The sequence below is a fragment of the Miniopterus schreibersii genome, assembly GCF_964146895.1.
Source record: "Miniopterus schreibersii genome assembly, chromosome: 6".
Lineage (NCBI taxonomy): Eukaryota > Metazoa > Chordata > Mammalia > Chiroptera > Miniopteridae > Miniopterus > Miniopterus schreibersii.
The window spans coordinates 42083902-42099131 of NC_138107.1; the positions used below are offsets into that span (position 1 = coordinate 42083902).

The following is a 15230-nucleotide window of genomic DNA, read 5'->3' on the forward strand; positions in this document are numbered from 1 at the left end:
GACATTTACCTTTCAACGCCATGTCTCCCTCTGGCTACTCTGCTTCCCTTTGAACAAAACTTGAAAGTGTTGTCATTACTTGCTGTCTTCAATGGCTCTCCTTCCCTTCCTTTTGAATCTACTGCAATCATGTCTTCACCTTCGAAATGCCTCTTTTTCAGACCCCTTGGAGGCATAACCATCTTCAAGGGAACACATAATTTGTTAACTATTCTGTCCTAGCTTTCTCCCACCTTCATGTAATTTTCCTATGTTTTCAATTCCAAATGTATAAAAGAAACTATAAAATTGTCATTCTTGGAACATGTGATATCTTCCTTCCCAACATTGTTATCAGTTTAGCTCAATAAACTCTTATAAAAATTTTCTGCAGGTTTGGTAGTTTCCTCCATTGACAAAGGCATTCAATAAATATATTTTTAAAATATGTTTTTATTTATTTCAGAGCTAGGAAGGGAGAGGGAGAAAGAGCTAGAAACATCAATGATGAGAGATCAGCTGCCTCCTGCACAATTCAGGCATGTGCCCTGGCCAGGAATCTAACCATGATCTCTTGGATCATAGGTCGATGATCAACCACTGAGCCACACTGGCTGGGCTGCATTCAATAAATATTTATTGAATAGCTACTGTGTGTCTTATTTTAGACACTGATGATATAAGAGTAAACAAAAAAATGGCAAGGTCAAACAAACATTCAACAAATGAACATAATATATAATGACCAGTAGTGATAAGTGCTATGAAGAAAATAAAACATTTAAAGGGATAGGGAGTTCTGGGAATGTCATTTCTGGTGGCAGGTGAGGGAAATTTTTCTGAGGAGGCAGCACTTGACAAGAGCCTTGAATATAAAGTACAAGAGTGAGCCCTGCAAAAGTCCAGAGGACAGCATTATCAGGTAGAGAATCCAGCAAATACAAAGCTCCTGAGGCCAGGCAGCTTGGCATGACCAAGGAAAAGCAAAGCCAGTGTGTGGGACTAAGAGAGAGTGAGAGAAGATACAAATGATGAGACAGGGAGTCAGAGGGCATGGTGAGCACTTGGGATTTTGCTCTGATGATATGGGAAGCCATTAGAGAGTTTTGCAGGGCAGCAATAGGATCTGATTAATAATTTTAAGGATCAGCCTTCCCAGTTTGGCTCAGTAGTTAAAGCGTCCCACCAAGGACTGAAGAGTCTCACATGCAGGAGGCAACCAATCGACGTGTCTCTCTCACATCGATGTCTCTCTCTCCTTTCCACTCTCTCTGAAAAGCAATGGAAAAAATATCCTCGGGTAAGCGTTAAAATAATAATGATAATAATAATAATTTTAAAGATCACTTTGGTGCTATGTAGAGAATAGAATGTAGAGGGGTGGACAGAGCAGAGGGGCCCAGTTTGGAGTCTACTAAAGTATTAGGTAAGAGTTAAAATTGGGTAGTAGCAATGAAGATGGAATAAATGTTCAGATTTGAGAACATATATATCTCAGGATTCACTGATGAATTAGATATGAAATTGTGGAGAACATGATTAAAGGGTTGTCCATGGTTTTGGCCTGAGCCACTGGAAGAGTGTCATTTAGTGAAACAAGGAACATACAGGGATGAACTAATTTGGGGAAGGTGATATTTAAATCAAGATCATCACCCTAGCCTGTTTGGCTCAGTGGTTAGAGTAGCAGCCCTAGGACTGAAGGGTCTTGGGTCCGATTCCAGCCAAGGGCATGTACCTCGGTTGCAGGCTCGATCCCTGACCCCAGTCAGGGTGTTGTGGGAGGCAACCAATTGATGTCTCTCTCACATTGATGTTTCTCTCTCTTTCTCCCTACCACTCTCTCTGAAAAGCAATGGAAAAAATATCCTCAGGTGAAGATTAAAATAAAAAAAATTTAAAAATCACCTAAGGAGTGGGATATAAATAGAGAAATCTAAGGATTGACCCCTGGGATGCTAAGGAAATGAAGAGGTTTAGGCAAAAATGATTAAGAGAGATGCTCAAGAGGTTGGACAATGTGGGGAGCTGGAAACCAAAGTGGGGGGAGGTGTTTAAGGAAAAGGGAGTGATCAGTTGTGTTAAATGCTGCTGAAAGGTCGATTTCAGCAGTCCTCCTTACCCACAGGTCTTCACTGTCTGTGGTTTCAGTTACACACAGGCAACCGAGGTCTAAAAATATTAAATGGAAAATTTCAGAAATAAACAATTCATAAATTTTAAATTGCATCCCATCCCTAGTAGCATGGCGAAATCTCTTGCCATCTCAATCAGACTGCGAATCATCCCTTTTTCAGCATCTCCACGCTTCATATGCTACCTGCCTTTAGTCGCTCAGTAGCAGTTTGGGTCATCAGACTGACTGTTGCGGTACTGCAGTGCTTGTGTTCAAGTAACTCTTCTTTGACTTTTATAATAATGCCTCCAAAGTACAATGAATTGTCCTCAGTATCTACTCTTTTCTCCTCTGACACAGCCTCAGAGGAATCCACCATCATTATACTTTATACATTATATCCATGCTTTAGTGTCCTCAGAGACAGCAAGAACTTGACAGCACTCCTAATCCACGTTTTTCACACAGGGACATTGAAGCCCTAGATGGACACATGATGTGCTGATTGGCAGCCCTGAAGGCCCAGTCCAGTGGGACTGGAATTAGAAACTAGATCATTTGGTGTCCGGGCCAGTGCACTTCCACCACACTGCAACTGTGCGAGGCTGCACTCAAGATAGTCTACCCTTGGCATATCTGATTTCCCACCTCTAAAACCACCCTATCTGAGAAGGTGGCTCTAAAAAGAAGGTGACACCAAGTCATGGAAGAGTTTTGGACAGGGGAGAGAGACGTTCAGAACCAGCAGGAGGAGAAGGTTTAGCATTTGGGCTCAAAAGTGTACATTCTGGAGCAAAACTATACATTTGTACTCAAAAGTATACCGTTCTAAAACAGTGGTTTTTAGATCTTGCTTCTTGGTGGAAATCCCCTTTCCAGTCTGAGGTAGTTTGCATCCCCCATCTGCGTGAGAGAAGGCTATTCCTTAAAAATAAACCACAGCCTCTGAACCCTGAGGCGGTTTTGAAATGTACATATGCTTTGGGCTGGTGGGTCACTTCCTCTCAGAAAAGGCAGGGGACAAGGCCCTGAGGCTGAGGAAGGAGCTAATGCTCCAGGACTTTTACTAGAAAACAATGTTACAAAGTGCCAGGGTAACACCCACAGAACCACAGAGACAACTATACAAGTTGTACAAATTGGTACCAGGGTAGTGTGTGTACATAGTTAGATTGGTTAACATGTCCTTGAAAGAAATCCTTTTTTCTTTTTGGAAACTCCCACAAGGTCATCTTATCTGAAAATGTTACAAAGTGAATGTTGACTTTCTCTAAAATACATATTTAAGGTCTAGATTGCAGTCAGACATACTCTTTTTAGAAAGATTTTGAACACTGATTATATTAATAATAATAGAAGGGAAATGTTCAGAATCACATATGGAAAATTAAATTGTTATAGTATAGTATGAAGCTAGAAAAATTCTAGCACAAGCAAAATGTGGAAACGGAGACAAATAGTTAAAGAGCAGCTTGTGGCCATCTAGTAAATCCTATCTTTCCTAAACCAAGGATACTTAAGGGTAATTGGTTTACACTTCTCCCCTGACAAAGGGTAAATAACTTAAATCACACTACTCAGGGAGTCAGATAACAGAAATCCAATTGGTGCCATTTGCCAACCACACCTAAGAACAGACAAATTAAGAGAATAAACCTCATGTTGGTATATCAGCATAAAGCTGATGAATATTCTATTGATCTGCTCCTAAGACCTTGCCCCTAAATGCACAGCCTTTAAAACCCCTGGAAAAATAAATAAATAAAACCCCTGAAAATGAAGGACCCACCTCATGCTCTCCCCCGGTTGGTGAGTACGCCAAAGCAATTTCCTTCTCCCAGGGACCCCATGAGACTTGCAACCAGGGGAGCAATGGGGAGCAGTAGCTGTTCCGAGCTTACCCCCTGAACCTGTTTCCAAGGCCCCCTTCTCTCTCTCTGACTTCTCAGTGAACCAACGCAGCCCAGCCTAGGCTCTCCTGTTGCTTCTTCTGTGCACCTTTCTAAGTATATTTTTGCTGCTGCCAATAAATTCTTGCTTGCTTTTCTACACTTTGTCTCTTTTTTTTTTTTTTTACAAGACAGATAAATCTACTTTAATATTCACATGTAAACTTTGTCTCTTTTTTAAAAATATATATCTTTATTGATTTCGGAGAGAGAGGAAGGGAGAGGAAGAGAGAGAGAGAAACATCAATGATGAGTCATTGATCGGCTGCCTACTGCACGCCCCCTGTTGGGGATCAACCCGGGCATGTGCCCTGACCAGGAATCAAATCGTGATCTCCTGGATCCTAGGTTGATGCTCAACTGCTGAGCCATGCCCAGATTGGCTACACTTTGTCTCTTGATTGAAATCTTTCCCTCAAGAAAACAAGAACCAAAGTCTCATAGTCGCTCTGTCTCCCTGGTAACAAAATGAGTTATATTCCTTTGTTAGTTCTGGGGTTTTTTTACATTGGGTTCTATCTTTTTAAAGAAAAAGTGGTGTTGAGTATCTTTTCATATGTCTGTTGACCATCTGTATGTCCTCTTTGGAGAAATGTGTATTCAGGTCCTCTGCCCATTTTTTGGTTGAATTGTTTGATTTTTGGTGTGGGGTTGTTTGTTTGGTTGGTTTTTGTGGGGTTTTGGGGTTGTTTTTTTGGTTTTTTGGGTTAAGTTGTATGAGTTCCTTACATATTTTCAATATTATCCCCTTTTCAAATGTATTATTTGTGACTATCTTCTCCCATTCAGCAGGTTGTCTTTTCGTTTTGTTGATTGTTTCCTTGACTATCCAAAAACTTTTCATTTTGATGTAGTCCCATTAGTTTATTTTTTCTTTTGTTTCCCTTGTCTGAGGAGACATAACCAAAAAGATATTGCTAAGAATGTTGTTAAAGAGTTTACTGCCTATCTTTTCTCCTAGAATTTTTATGGTTTCAGGTCTTACATTTAAGTCTTTAATCCATTTTGAGTTTATTTTTGTATAAGGTGTAAGAAAGTGTTCTGATTTCATTGTTTGGCATATATCTGTCCAGTTTTCCTAACACCACTCATTAAAGAAACTATCTTTACATTATATATCTTAGCCTCCTTTGACATACATCAATTGACCATATAAGCAAGGATTTATTTCTGGACTCTATTCTCTTCCATTGAGCTACAAACCTGTTTTTATGCCAGTGCCATACTGTTTTGATTATTGCAGCTTTATAATATAGTGACATCTTTCTCATAAAATTATTAAAGAACAAATTAATAAAGTAAATTTGTCCATCTTGTTCTCTTTGCCTTCTGGCATCTCTTTTCTTTCGCCTCCTGTCTCCATTTGACCAACTGCTAGTATCATTTATGTTTAGAAAGAAGAGTTTAATTGAGTCATTCTTTCCAGAGTTCCCTGTCTCAAGGGTTTCACACACAAGCCCAACAACAATAAATGTTAATGCAGCCAGTTTAAAATTTTATCACACCACATCACAGATGTGCAAAGAAAATGTTGGAGATGAAACTCAAAATGACCAATTAAAGTATCTCACTCTCCTTACTTAAGATAGTCTCCTTCCAGGTAATAACTCCATATTAGAGCTATTTCTCTTCCTTTTTCTCCTCAAGATGATGTCTGGAGGGTGGTGCTTAGGTGACCTCATAGTGGCTCAGAGCCCATGCTCTTTTCTGGATTGTCACAAACCTGTGCTGCAAGTATACTAGTATGGTCTTGTTCTTGAGCTGCCCATCCCAAGGAGTGCTCTCCTGGCTCTCTTCCTCCCCCACTCCTGTGGTTCACAGGAACTTTTCTTGCATCATATCTGTCTCCTTACCAAGATGAAATTTGTAAACACCTACTTCCCAGAGGCCTACTAGCAGAATGGCTAATGGACAACATAATTTCTAGGATAAAGAAAAACACACACATACACACACACACAATCTTTGTCACATTACTTTGCTTTCCTTTATCATTGTCCATTGTCTAAATATCACCTTTGGGAATCTTGTGAGGAAAGAAACCTGGAATTTGGGGTTATCCCAAATACTTCCTAAAGTCAAACTCTTACAGATAACTTCTTATACTTCTACATATGGCTTTATTTTCCATTATACTCTTTTATACCCTCTCAACATACTCCAGTAGAATGTTCAAGAATTTTGTTTTGCTTACTGCTATAACCCCAGTGTCTACAATAGTACATGGCACAGGGTAGGTGCCCAATAAATATTTGTTGAATGAGTGAATGGCTGATCACATCTGCAGTGCAGGGATTTATCGAGTTCAGCTCTCAGAGGCAACCTTGTTTCCCTTACCTCCGGGTTCTTGCAGAGCAGCCCATAGAAGCTCAGGTGCTGCCCTCAGCAATCACCAGCTTGGAGGCGGTGGTTGAAGCGATGGATCTTGGTGTGGTATCTCGGGAAGAGCAAGATAGAGAACAAATGGGGACCAAGAGCACACCTAGAGCAGTGGTTCTCAAACTTTTAAATATCAGAACCCTTTACACTTTAAAAATTGTTGAGAACTCCAGGAAGCTCTCTTTATATGAGTATGTCAATATTTACTTCATTAAAATTAAAACAAACCTTTAAAAACATTAATTTACTTAAAATTAATAACAAAAGCCCTAGCCTGTTTGACTCTGGTTAGAGCATCGACCCACGGACTGAAGGGTCCCGGGTTCGATTCCGGCCAAGGGCACGTACCTCGGTTGCCCCAGTCGGGAGGCAACCAATTGATGTGTGTCTCTCACATTGATGTTTCTCTCTCTCTCTCTGTCTTTCTCTCTCTTTCTCTGTCCCTTCCACTCTCTCTGAAAAGCAATGGGAAAAATATCTTTGGGTGAGGCTTAAAAAAAAAATTAACCACAAAAAATACATTAATGTTAGCATAAGTAACATTTTTATTTAAAACATAGCTGTGTTTTCCAAAACAAAAGTTAACGAGAGTAGTGGCACTTGCTTTTTCTGCAAATCTCTTGCATCATATCTACTTCTGCACTCTGTTGAGATATGTTTTGGTTGAAATCTAGTCTCACACAGGCATGTATTTGAAAAAAGGAGGATCTTGGAGACTCAAAATGTACTCTGACCACAGGGGGAAAAAAGGTTCTCTGAACATGTTCTGAAAACTGCTGTCCTACAGCAACAGTTCGGAGCCCCTGGCCCTCCAGAGATCCCAGGCCCTGATATTAGAGCAGGATTCCTGTTTCTCACCCTTCTACCTCCAGCCTCTCTGCTTAGGATTGCACAACTGTTCAATAATGTGTAAAACAGTTGGTAGCCCTGAGCAGGAAAAATAGGTAAGGTGTAAGATTCTGAGGGAGTGTGCTGGTCTTGCGTAGAAGACAGTGGACTAGACATCCTAGAAAGGGGTTGAGGGAAAGAAACACATTACCCGTTTTCAGTAAGGAGAAGAGGTTATGAAGTTCAGGCACATTTATGAACAAATATGTCTCAGTGCCTGAGCTGCAAAAAGGAAACAAACACTGAAGCTCAAACTGCTGGGTGTGTATTCCAAGGGCTGGTTCTCAGAAGGGGAGGAGTTGGTGCAAATAATTATATTTCTACCTCTGTTTCTCCTCTGTCCTAACTGGCAGGGTCACAGCTTTGTCAACATTGAGAAACTGATGGAAAGATAGCAGAATTTACCAGGTACAGCTCAAAGACTTGTAAATTCTCAGCACGTTGGAGTGGCCTTGCTACCCATGGTGGGAAGACTTCAGGTAAACACCTGTTTAGAAACCCTTCACCATGGGCCAGCACCACTACTAACAGCTTCGCTGTGTACCTCACTTACTTGCTTTATAGAGGGAAGGTACAGGCAGCCAGCCAACTGTCAGTAGCCCTGGCCTGGCCCCAGATACCACTCATCTTTCATCACAAGTGGCCCAGCTCTGCCTGAAAAGGTGTGTGTGTATATAGACATGAGTGACTGTATGGTCATCAGTGACTGTACAGTCTTGAGTGGACTGTGTGCTGCTCTAACTAGAGGCAAGAGCTACACCCCGAAGTCTTTTAATAAACAGATAACAAGTCCAAACTTTGTACTTGGAACTTTCTAATGCTGTTTCTTGAATACTAAGGAATAACCTTACCATTTCTACCACACTTAGTGACTTGTGACATCTTTTGTATTATTTTTCTGCATTGCTATTTAGGTGGCCTGGGGCCACTATCTCGTTTAGCATAGTAATCTCCAAGTTTCAAATAGCATTTGGTACCTAGAAAGCACTTTCAAAGATTTTAGTGAATGAAAGTTAAGTGAATGGATTCTGGTGGTCTTATTTAATGTGTATCAAAAGTATGTGCTTTTCATACATTATACCATTTAATTAAACTGTTCATGTAATGCTTATCTTCCCAAGATGGTATATAAGCTTTTTGAAAGCAGGAGATGTATGTGTGTGGTTGTTTTTAGACATTCTACACAGCACCCTATGTCAACCTATCTTATGGGAATGTTCCTCAAATCCTTCTAAGAGACATATTTTATAGTTTTAAAAGGTATGTCTCTTTATCATATGGCTGTTAAGAGTTCTTCATATATTCTGGATATAAGTCTCTTTTCAGATATATAATTCACACATAATTTTTCCACTCAGTGCATTGGGTTCTATCCTTAACTCTAAATCTTGGCAAATCATTTCACTTTCATCATCTGGAAAATGGGATGGGTTCAAAAGATTCCAGGATTTACAAATTAGGGTGCATATACATTGGGAGCAGGCATCTGCAGCCCAGGAGTAGAAGACACCAAAGATTCATGTAGTTCACCTTTTAAAATGCCAGTATTATTTAAAGATTTTAGGGTAAGCAGAATCTTGCTTTTCCATGTGTGAAAGTACAGAGGAAGAAACTGTGCTGAGCAAATAGAAATTTTGACATTTTTAGAACTAGGTGGCAATGGTATTGCAGTGTGTGAAAGTAATCTGGGAGAGTGGACTTTAGAAAGATAAATTATGTCTGATCACTGGAGCTTGTGAGCTGAGCTGTCAAAAGCTTTTTTAAAAAGTTATTTAATGGCTTTTAACTTTTGATCACTTAAAAAATCATTAACTCACACAAATGAGCTTAACTTACTGCTGCCATTATTCATTTATTTTATATTTATTTTATTTACTAGATTGCATTAAGTTTCACTTCCTATCATGGTTAGTTCCCTGAAAATACAAGTATGTCAAAGATCATGGTTTTCTTTATTGCTAGTATCATTTTTTGTTTGTTTGGTTTTTTGTTTCGTTTTGTTTTTACTTTGGATGATTTTTTATTTTGCATTTCATTTATCATCCAGTTTCACATTCTCACAGGATCAGCAATTACAACTGCCACCTCGTCTCCCAAATTTGAAAACGGCAAGACAGCCACAGATGTGGCAAAAGGCAAAGCGCTGATGTGCTCACGAAACAAAAAAATTGCACAATTTTCCTTTCATTTTTCTTAAACTAACGCCTGACACAAAGGCTCATTGCTGGCGAATGGAAACCCTTTTCTTCTTCGTGCCCCAAACTAAACATTAAACTCATCGGACAGGGCGAACAAGGTCTCTTCAATAATTAATTGCACACACACATGAAAAATCCTTTATGATGCATAAATATTTTGTTACACAGGGTACAAAAATACTTTCACTTTTTGGTTGGTTTCAGCTTGGAAAGAAAGACGAGCAATGGCATGGGTGGGGTGTGCTGTGGAGAGGTGAGCAAAACGGGCAGAGAAGGGGTGTTCTGAACACCCCTTGTTGGCCCATCTGAGGCAGGGGCGGAGGACCCTGATTCAAGGTAAAAAAGGAAACTCTCTTTGTTGGGGGTCGCTGCTGTTCAGCTGGGAAGTGTGTGGGGCTGGAACTGGCTGCAGGGCTCCGGCCTCCCCGAAGCAGGGTGGGTGCAGGGGAGGGGTGTGGAGAGCCGGACCAGGAATGATGAACCATTAAAGGCCAGGACCTGTTGCTATGGCGACACAATGTGAGAACAAACTGTACACTCACACATACCCAAGTTTAAGTGTCTTCATTCATGCCAGAAAACATGCAAAATCAAACGCCTTGTTTCTCTGAGGAGAAGCTACAGAAGCAAGTCTGGACCGGAGGTGGGGCCTTGCTCGGTCCCGGTGAGGCCTGCGAGCCGGGTATGGGTGTCCCAGCGAGAAGGCCCCCGGCTCCTCCTGGGAGCCTCGGAGAAGGGCTCTGGGACAGGACAGCGCTGAGGACGAGGAGAGAGAGGAAACAGGAAGCAGTCCACTGGGTAAGGCCTAAAACTCAGTCTTTGGAGGAAAGCAGCAGCTCCACAGGCCGCTCGGGGACAGTGGAAGCTCGGGGCAGCTTCCTCCCCAGCGGGGGCAGGGGCTTCAGGCTGTGGCACCAGGGCTGAGGAACTAACAGGACTGAGGTACTCCCACCCTTGCTGGGTGGGGTCAGAGGAAGGGTCCCGGCGCCCCTGAGCACGCAGGGCGGCGGGGGCGGCGGGGTGGGGGAACGCCGCGCGCGAGAGAGCGGGGCTCAGCTCTGGGCGTACAGGGGGAGGGGCCCAGGCCTCTTGGGGAGGTGCGGATCAGAGCAGCCCCCGTCAGGTCACAGGGGTCCCGCGCAATGAAGTGTGCTCCTAGGGCGGCGTGAGCGCTGTGGGGCTGCTGCAGCCGTTAGCTGGTTCTTGGCCGTCTTGGCGTTGGCTCTGGCGAACTCGAGCCTCAGGGTCTGCGGGTTCCCGGGATCAGAGCGAATACCGGTCAGCGCATTCTTGCTGCTTCTGCTGCTCCGGGCTGTCAGACATCACAAAACCAACAGGCTGTCTGCAGTGAGCCCGATGAGGGGCCCTTCGTACCCCCTGAACGGCCTGAAGAGCTGGTCAAGTTCTCTGGGTTTAATGTCCACAGGAAGGCCGCTGACGAACCGCGTCCGGACCTCCTCCTCCAGGGTGCGGCCGGGGCCGGGGCTGCGCGCGGTCAGGCTTCAGGCCGCTCAGGGGGCGGGGGAGGGGCGGGAGGAGGGGAAGGCGGAGGGCGAGCGCGGCGCCGGCTGGGCGGGGAGGTGGGAGGGGCGCGGGGCGGGGCGCTCCGGGGGCGCGGGGCGGGGCGCGCGGGGCGGTGAGAGGGGCGGCCGCCGCGTCCCGCTGGGGTCACTTCAAGTTTGGCGGGTGCGGGAGGCGGGGAGGGGGTGCGGCGGGGGAGGCGCTGGGAACCGGAGCCGACGCTAGAATCATTTTTAAAATATACTTCTCAGAGTACAATTTTGAAAAACTAAATTTTATACACCAAACATGGATAGTTAAAAACAGGAAGTTGAAGTATAGCCATAAAACAGTTAAAAGGGGGAAAAAAAACAGCCAAAATAATAAGGAAATTTCAGAATAACCTGAAATGATGCAGAAGTGAAAACAAACATGGCATTGATTGTCTGGGGCACCCCAAGATGAATTTGAGAGGACGGAAGATGAGAAGTACCACCTCTACGGCCACGACTCATGAATCATTAGGAAGGACTATGGGATATTCTTAGATGTTTATTTAAAAGATGGGTTTTGGCCCATCTGGTGTGGCTCAGCAGTTGAGCATCGACAATTGATCTAGGAGGTCACAGTTCTATTCCCCGTCAGGGCACATGCGGGGGGGTTGTGGGCTCGATCCCCAGCTGGGACCTGAAGGATGCACCTGATCGATGACTCTCTCTCATCATCAATGTTTCTCTCTCTCTCTCCCCCTCTTCCTTCCTCTCTCTGAAATCAATAAAGACATACTAAATGTGTGTGTGTGTGTGTGTGTGTGTTTTAACCTGTGGTTAATGTGCACAAAACAAAACCTTGGTTTGTTTTATGCCATAATACTTTAAATTTTTTTTCTTTCTTTTTTTTCTCTGTTTTTTTAATCCTCACGTGAGGATATTTTTTCCATTGCTTTTCATAGGGTAGGAGAGAGAGAGAGAAAAACCCCATCAATGTGTGATGTTAGAGGGACACATTGATTCATATCAATTGGCTTTCTCCAGCACACAGGATCGAGCCTGCAACCAAGGTAAGTGCCCTTGGCCAGAATCAAAACAGGGACCCTTGAGTCTGCAGGCCAATGCCCTAACCACTGAGCCAAACCAACTAGGGCAATACTTTAACTTTTCAATAGCCTTTTTTATATATATATATTTTTTTTATAGCATCTTGATTTTTTTCATGAATGTACTACACTCCTAACACCGTAAAGCTATTAGGAGGACTGTTTAAAACCTTCCATTCTCTGTCTCTGTGTCCTGCAGATTCTTTTTATTCCTTTTTTTTTTTTATTCCTCAAAAATTGCGTGCTCCTGGCTTGACTGTGTACACTTTAGAGTATAGCAATAAAAAGCTCTGTGTGCATGGCATGTGTTATTGGCTAGTGGGCATCAATATTGCATGATCTGCTGAGCTATATCTTTAAACAACCCCTGATGTCCGTATTTAACTTAATCACATTAAATGCACTTGTACATGTAAAGAATAACTATAACATGTTAACTTACTAATTAAGCCAAAATATCACTTCTTTTCTCCCCTGAAACTCAAGAAGCTAATTACATCATTTTAGATATAACATTTATAGCGATGAGTCATATTTGGCTGCAAGTCATAATATCTCAGAGAAAATATGACAAAATATCAACATCACAACTTCATTCTGCGCTTCTTTGCGAAGGTGGTTGTGGTTGTTCTTCAGCTGTGCATTCTAAACATTCTTTTGGTCTTTCTCTGTGTGTCCAGGAATATTTAAAAATGACATAATTCAGGGAATGTCAGTTTTATCTTCTTGTACAAATCTTAAATTTTTAAAGATAAAATAAGGACACAGTAAAGATAACTCAAGCAATGTTGATTTGATTGTTTTGTACAAATCCTAAATGTTTCTGGATGTTATAAGGGCATGGAAATGTTTTCTTTTTTAAAAAATATGTTTTTATTGACTTGAGAGAGAGAGGGAGGCAGAAGGAGAGAGAGAAAAAAAGAAATATCCAGGAGAAATATCAACATCAATTGGCTGCCTGCTGCATGCCCCCTTTGGGGAGCAAGAACTGAAGTGGCAACTTCTTGGTGCATAGGTTGATGCTCAAGTACTGAGCAACACCAGCCAGGCAAGGAAATGTTTTCTTTCTTTCTTTCTTTCTTTCTTTCTTTCTTTCTTTCTTTCTTTCTTTCTTTCTTTCTTTCTTTCTTTCTTTCTTTCTTTCTTTCTTTTTTAATATATCTTTATTGATTTCAGAGAGAGGAAAGGAGAGGGAGAGAGAGATAGAAACATCAATGATGAGAGTCATTGATCAAGCCCGCAACCCAGGCATGCACCCTGACCGGGAATCGAACCCCGATTGCCTGGATCCTAGGTCGATGCTCAACTGCTGAGCCATGCCCAGCCGGGTTGTTCTAATAATAGTTAACAGAAAATCACTGGTCAAATCTTATGTTTTTCTTATGTTCTGGGGTTTCAAATTACAAAAAAATCTGCACACAATTTTACTTAGGCTTGAAAATCATAATCATTTCTCTAAAACAAGTATTGGTTTTGTAGCCTTTTAGCAACACACAGTAGAAAGAGCTCTAGTGTCTGAAATTCTACTTTATCATACCACTCTAAGTCTAAATACTGTAAAACCTGGGGCACTGGTTTTCCTTGGTCGGTGTGGCTCAGTTGGTTGAGTGTTTTCCCATGCACCAAAAGGTCACCAGTTCCATTCCCTGTCAGTGCACATTCCCAAGTTTCGGGCTCATCCCCAGTACGAAACAGGAGGAAGCCCCAGAGTTCTCACTTCCTTTGGATTCCTGAAATTGCAGGTGCAAAAAGGAGGATGCTTTGTGCCTGGAAGATAGGTTATGCAATGTACTGGGTTGGCCAAACTTCTCAAAGTGGTCCCTGAAGTGGTCCTCAATAACTCCTTATACACAGGTGCCTCTCCACCCTGGCTCACCACCCTAGCCAGCCACCACCCAGGAGTATCTAGTAAGACAGCTCTGTTGAACCAGGATGATGGTGATTAGTCATCTGATCTAGACCAATCAAACTGCACCAGTCAGCTACTCTCACTCTGGACTTTGAACTTTAAACAGTGAGTTGACTGGAAACAGAGTGGTTGAGTCACAGCAATAACAGAGCATTAGAGTAAGGATCAATAAACACCTGCTAAAGAATCACCAAATAGAACCAACGCCCGGCTGGGAGCAGCAGCAGCAGCACTGTGCTGGCGAGGATTTCTCTGGCCAGTGCCTCTCCACTCTACAGCATGGGGAATATCTTTGCAAACCTGTTCAAGAACCTTTTTGGCAAAAAAGAAATACCCATTCTCATGGTGGGCCTGGACGGTGCTGGGAAGACCACGATCCTGTACAAATTGAAGCTGGGTGAGGTGGTGCAGAGCAACCCCACCATAGGTTTCAATGTGGAGACTGTGGAACATAAGAACATCAGCTTAACTGTGTGGGATGCGGGCAGCCAGGAGAGGAACCGAATTCTGTGGCGCAACTACTGCCCCGACAGACAAGCTCTCATCTTTGTGGTCGACAGCACTGACCTAGAGCGCATGAGTTTGGCTGGAGAGGAGATCATGCGGATGATGGACGAGCTCAAGGATGTTGTTCTTCTTGTGCTCGCAAATAAGCAGGACCTCCCCAATGCCATGAATGCAGCTGAGCTCACGGACAAGCTGGGCCTGCACTCTCTGAACCACAGGATCTGGTACCTTCAGGCCACCTCCGCCATCACTGGGGTCGGGCTCTATGAGGGACTGGACTGGCTGTGCGATCAGCTCCAGAACCAGAACTGAGCCGCACTTACTCCTCTCTACCCATTCTCCAGCCCTGTACTCCTTCACCCTTGCTTTCCTATCATGTGGCAGACTTGTTCCTTGTGGTGTGAGTGCCAGAAGTTGTCTCCATGGTCGGTCCCAGTGTGTTTCATCACGCTATACATGTACAGAAGGCAGCCTGCAACCGGGTTTTTATTTAATGTAAAGAAGCTCTTGTTTCCAATGAGGCAGTTTTGGGTACTGCTCTGCAATATTATGCAACAGGAGGCAGCTGATCAGCCAACTGATGTTTTTCTCTCACATCAATGTTTCTCTCTCTCTCTCTTTCTCTCTCTAAAAAATTGGAGGATTGCAGTATTTTATAAAAATGAAATATGCTATTTTTTCTCATGGAATTTTAGCTGACTAGGATGAC

The 15230-nt window shown here is 42.9% G+C and overlaps 2 pseudogenes across 6 annotated transcripts; one reads left to right on the forward strand and one right to left on the reverse strand.

The window, feature by feature from the left end:
* Nucleotides 1-9633: 9633 nt before the first annotated feature.
* Nucleotides 9634-11524, reverse strand: LOC308559128 (RNA-binding protein with multiple splicing 2 pseudogene; annotated as a pseudogene). The gene is made up of 2 exons: nt 11442-11524; nt 9634-11009 (listed from the first exon to the last, which is right to left on the reverse strand). The product of its transcript is annotated as an RNA-binding protein with multiple splicing 2 pseudogene (transcript).
* On the forward strand, nt 10073-15172 carry LOC308558345 (ADP-ribosylation factor 1 pseudogene; annotated as a pseudogene). Of its 5 annotated transcripts, none has more exons than XR_014000622.1 (3): nt 10073-10307; nt 11962-12069; nt 13960-15172. The product of XR_014000622.1 is annotated as an ADP-ribosylation factor 1 pseudogene (transcript). The 5 variants fall into 5 exon arrangements; XR_014000623.1 differs by having other exon boundaries at nt 10082-10307; nt 13848-15172; XR_014000626.1 differs by lacking the exon at nt 10073-10307 and adding an exon at nt 10324-10451 and having other exon boundaries at nt 13848-15172.
* The last annotated feature ends 58 nt before the right edge of the window (nt 15173-15230 follow it).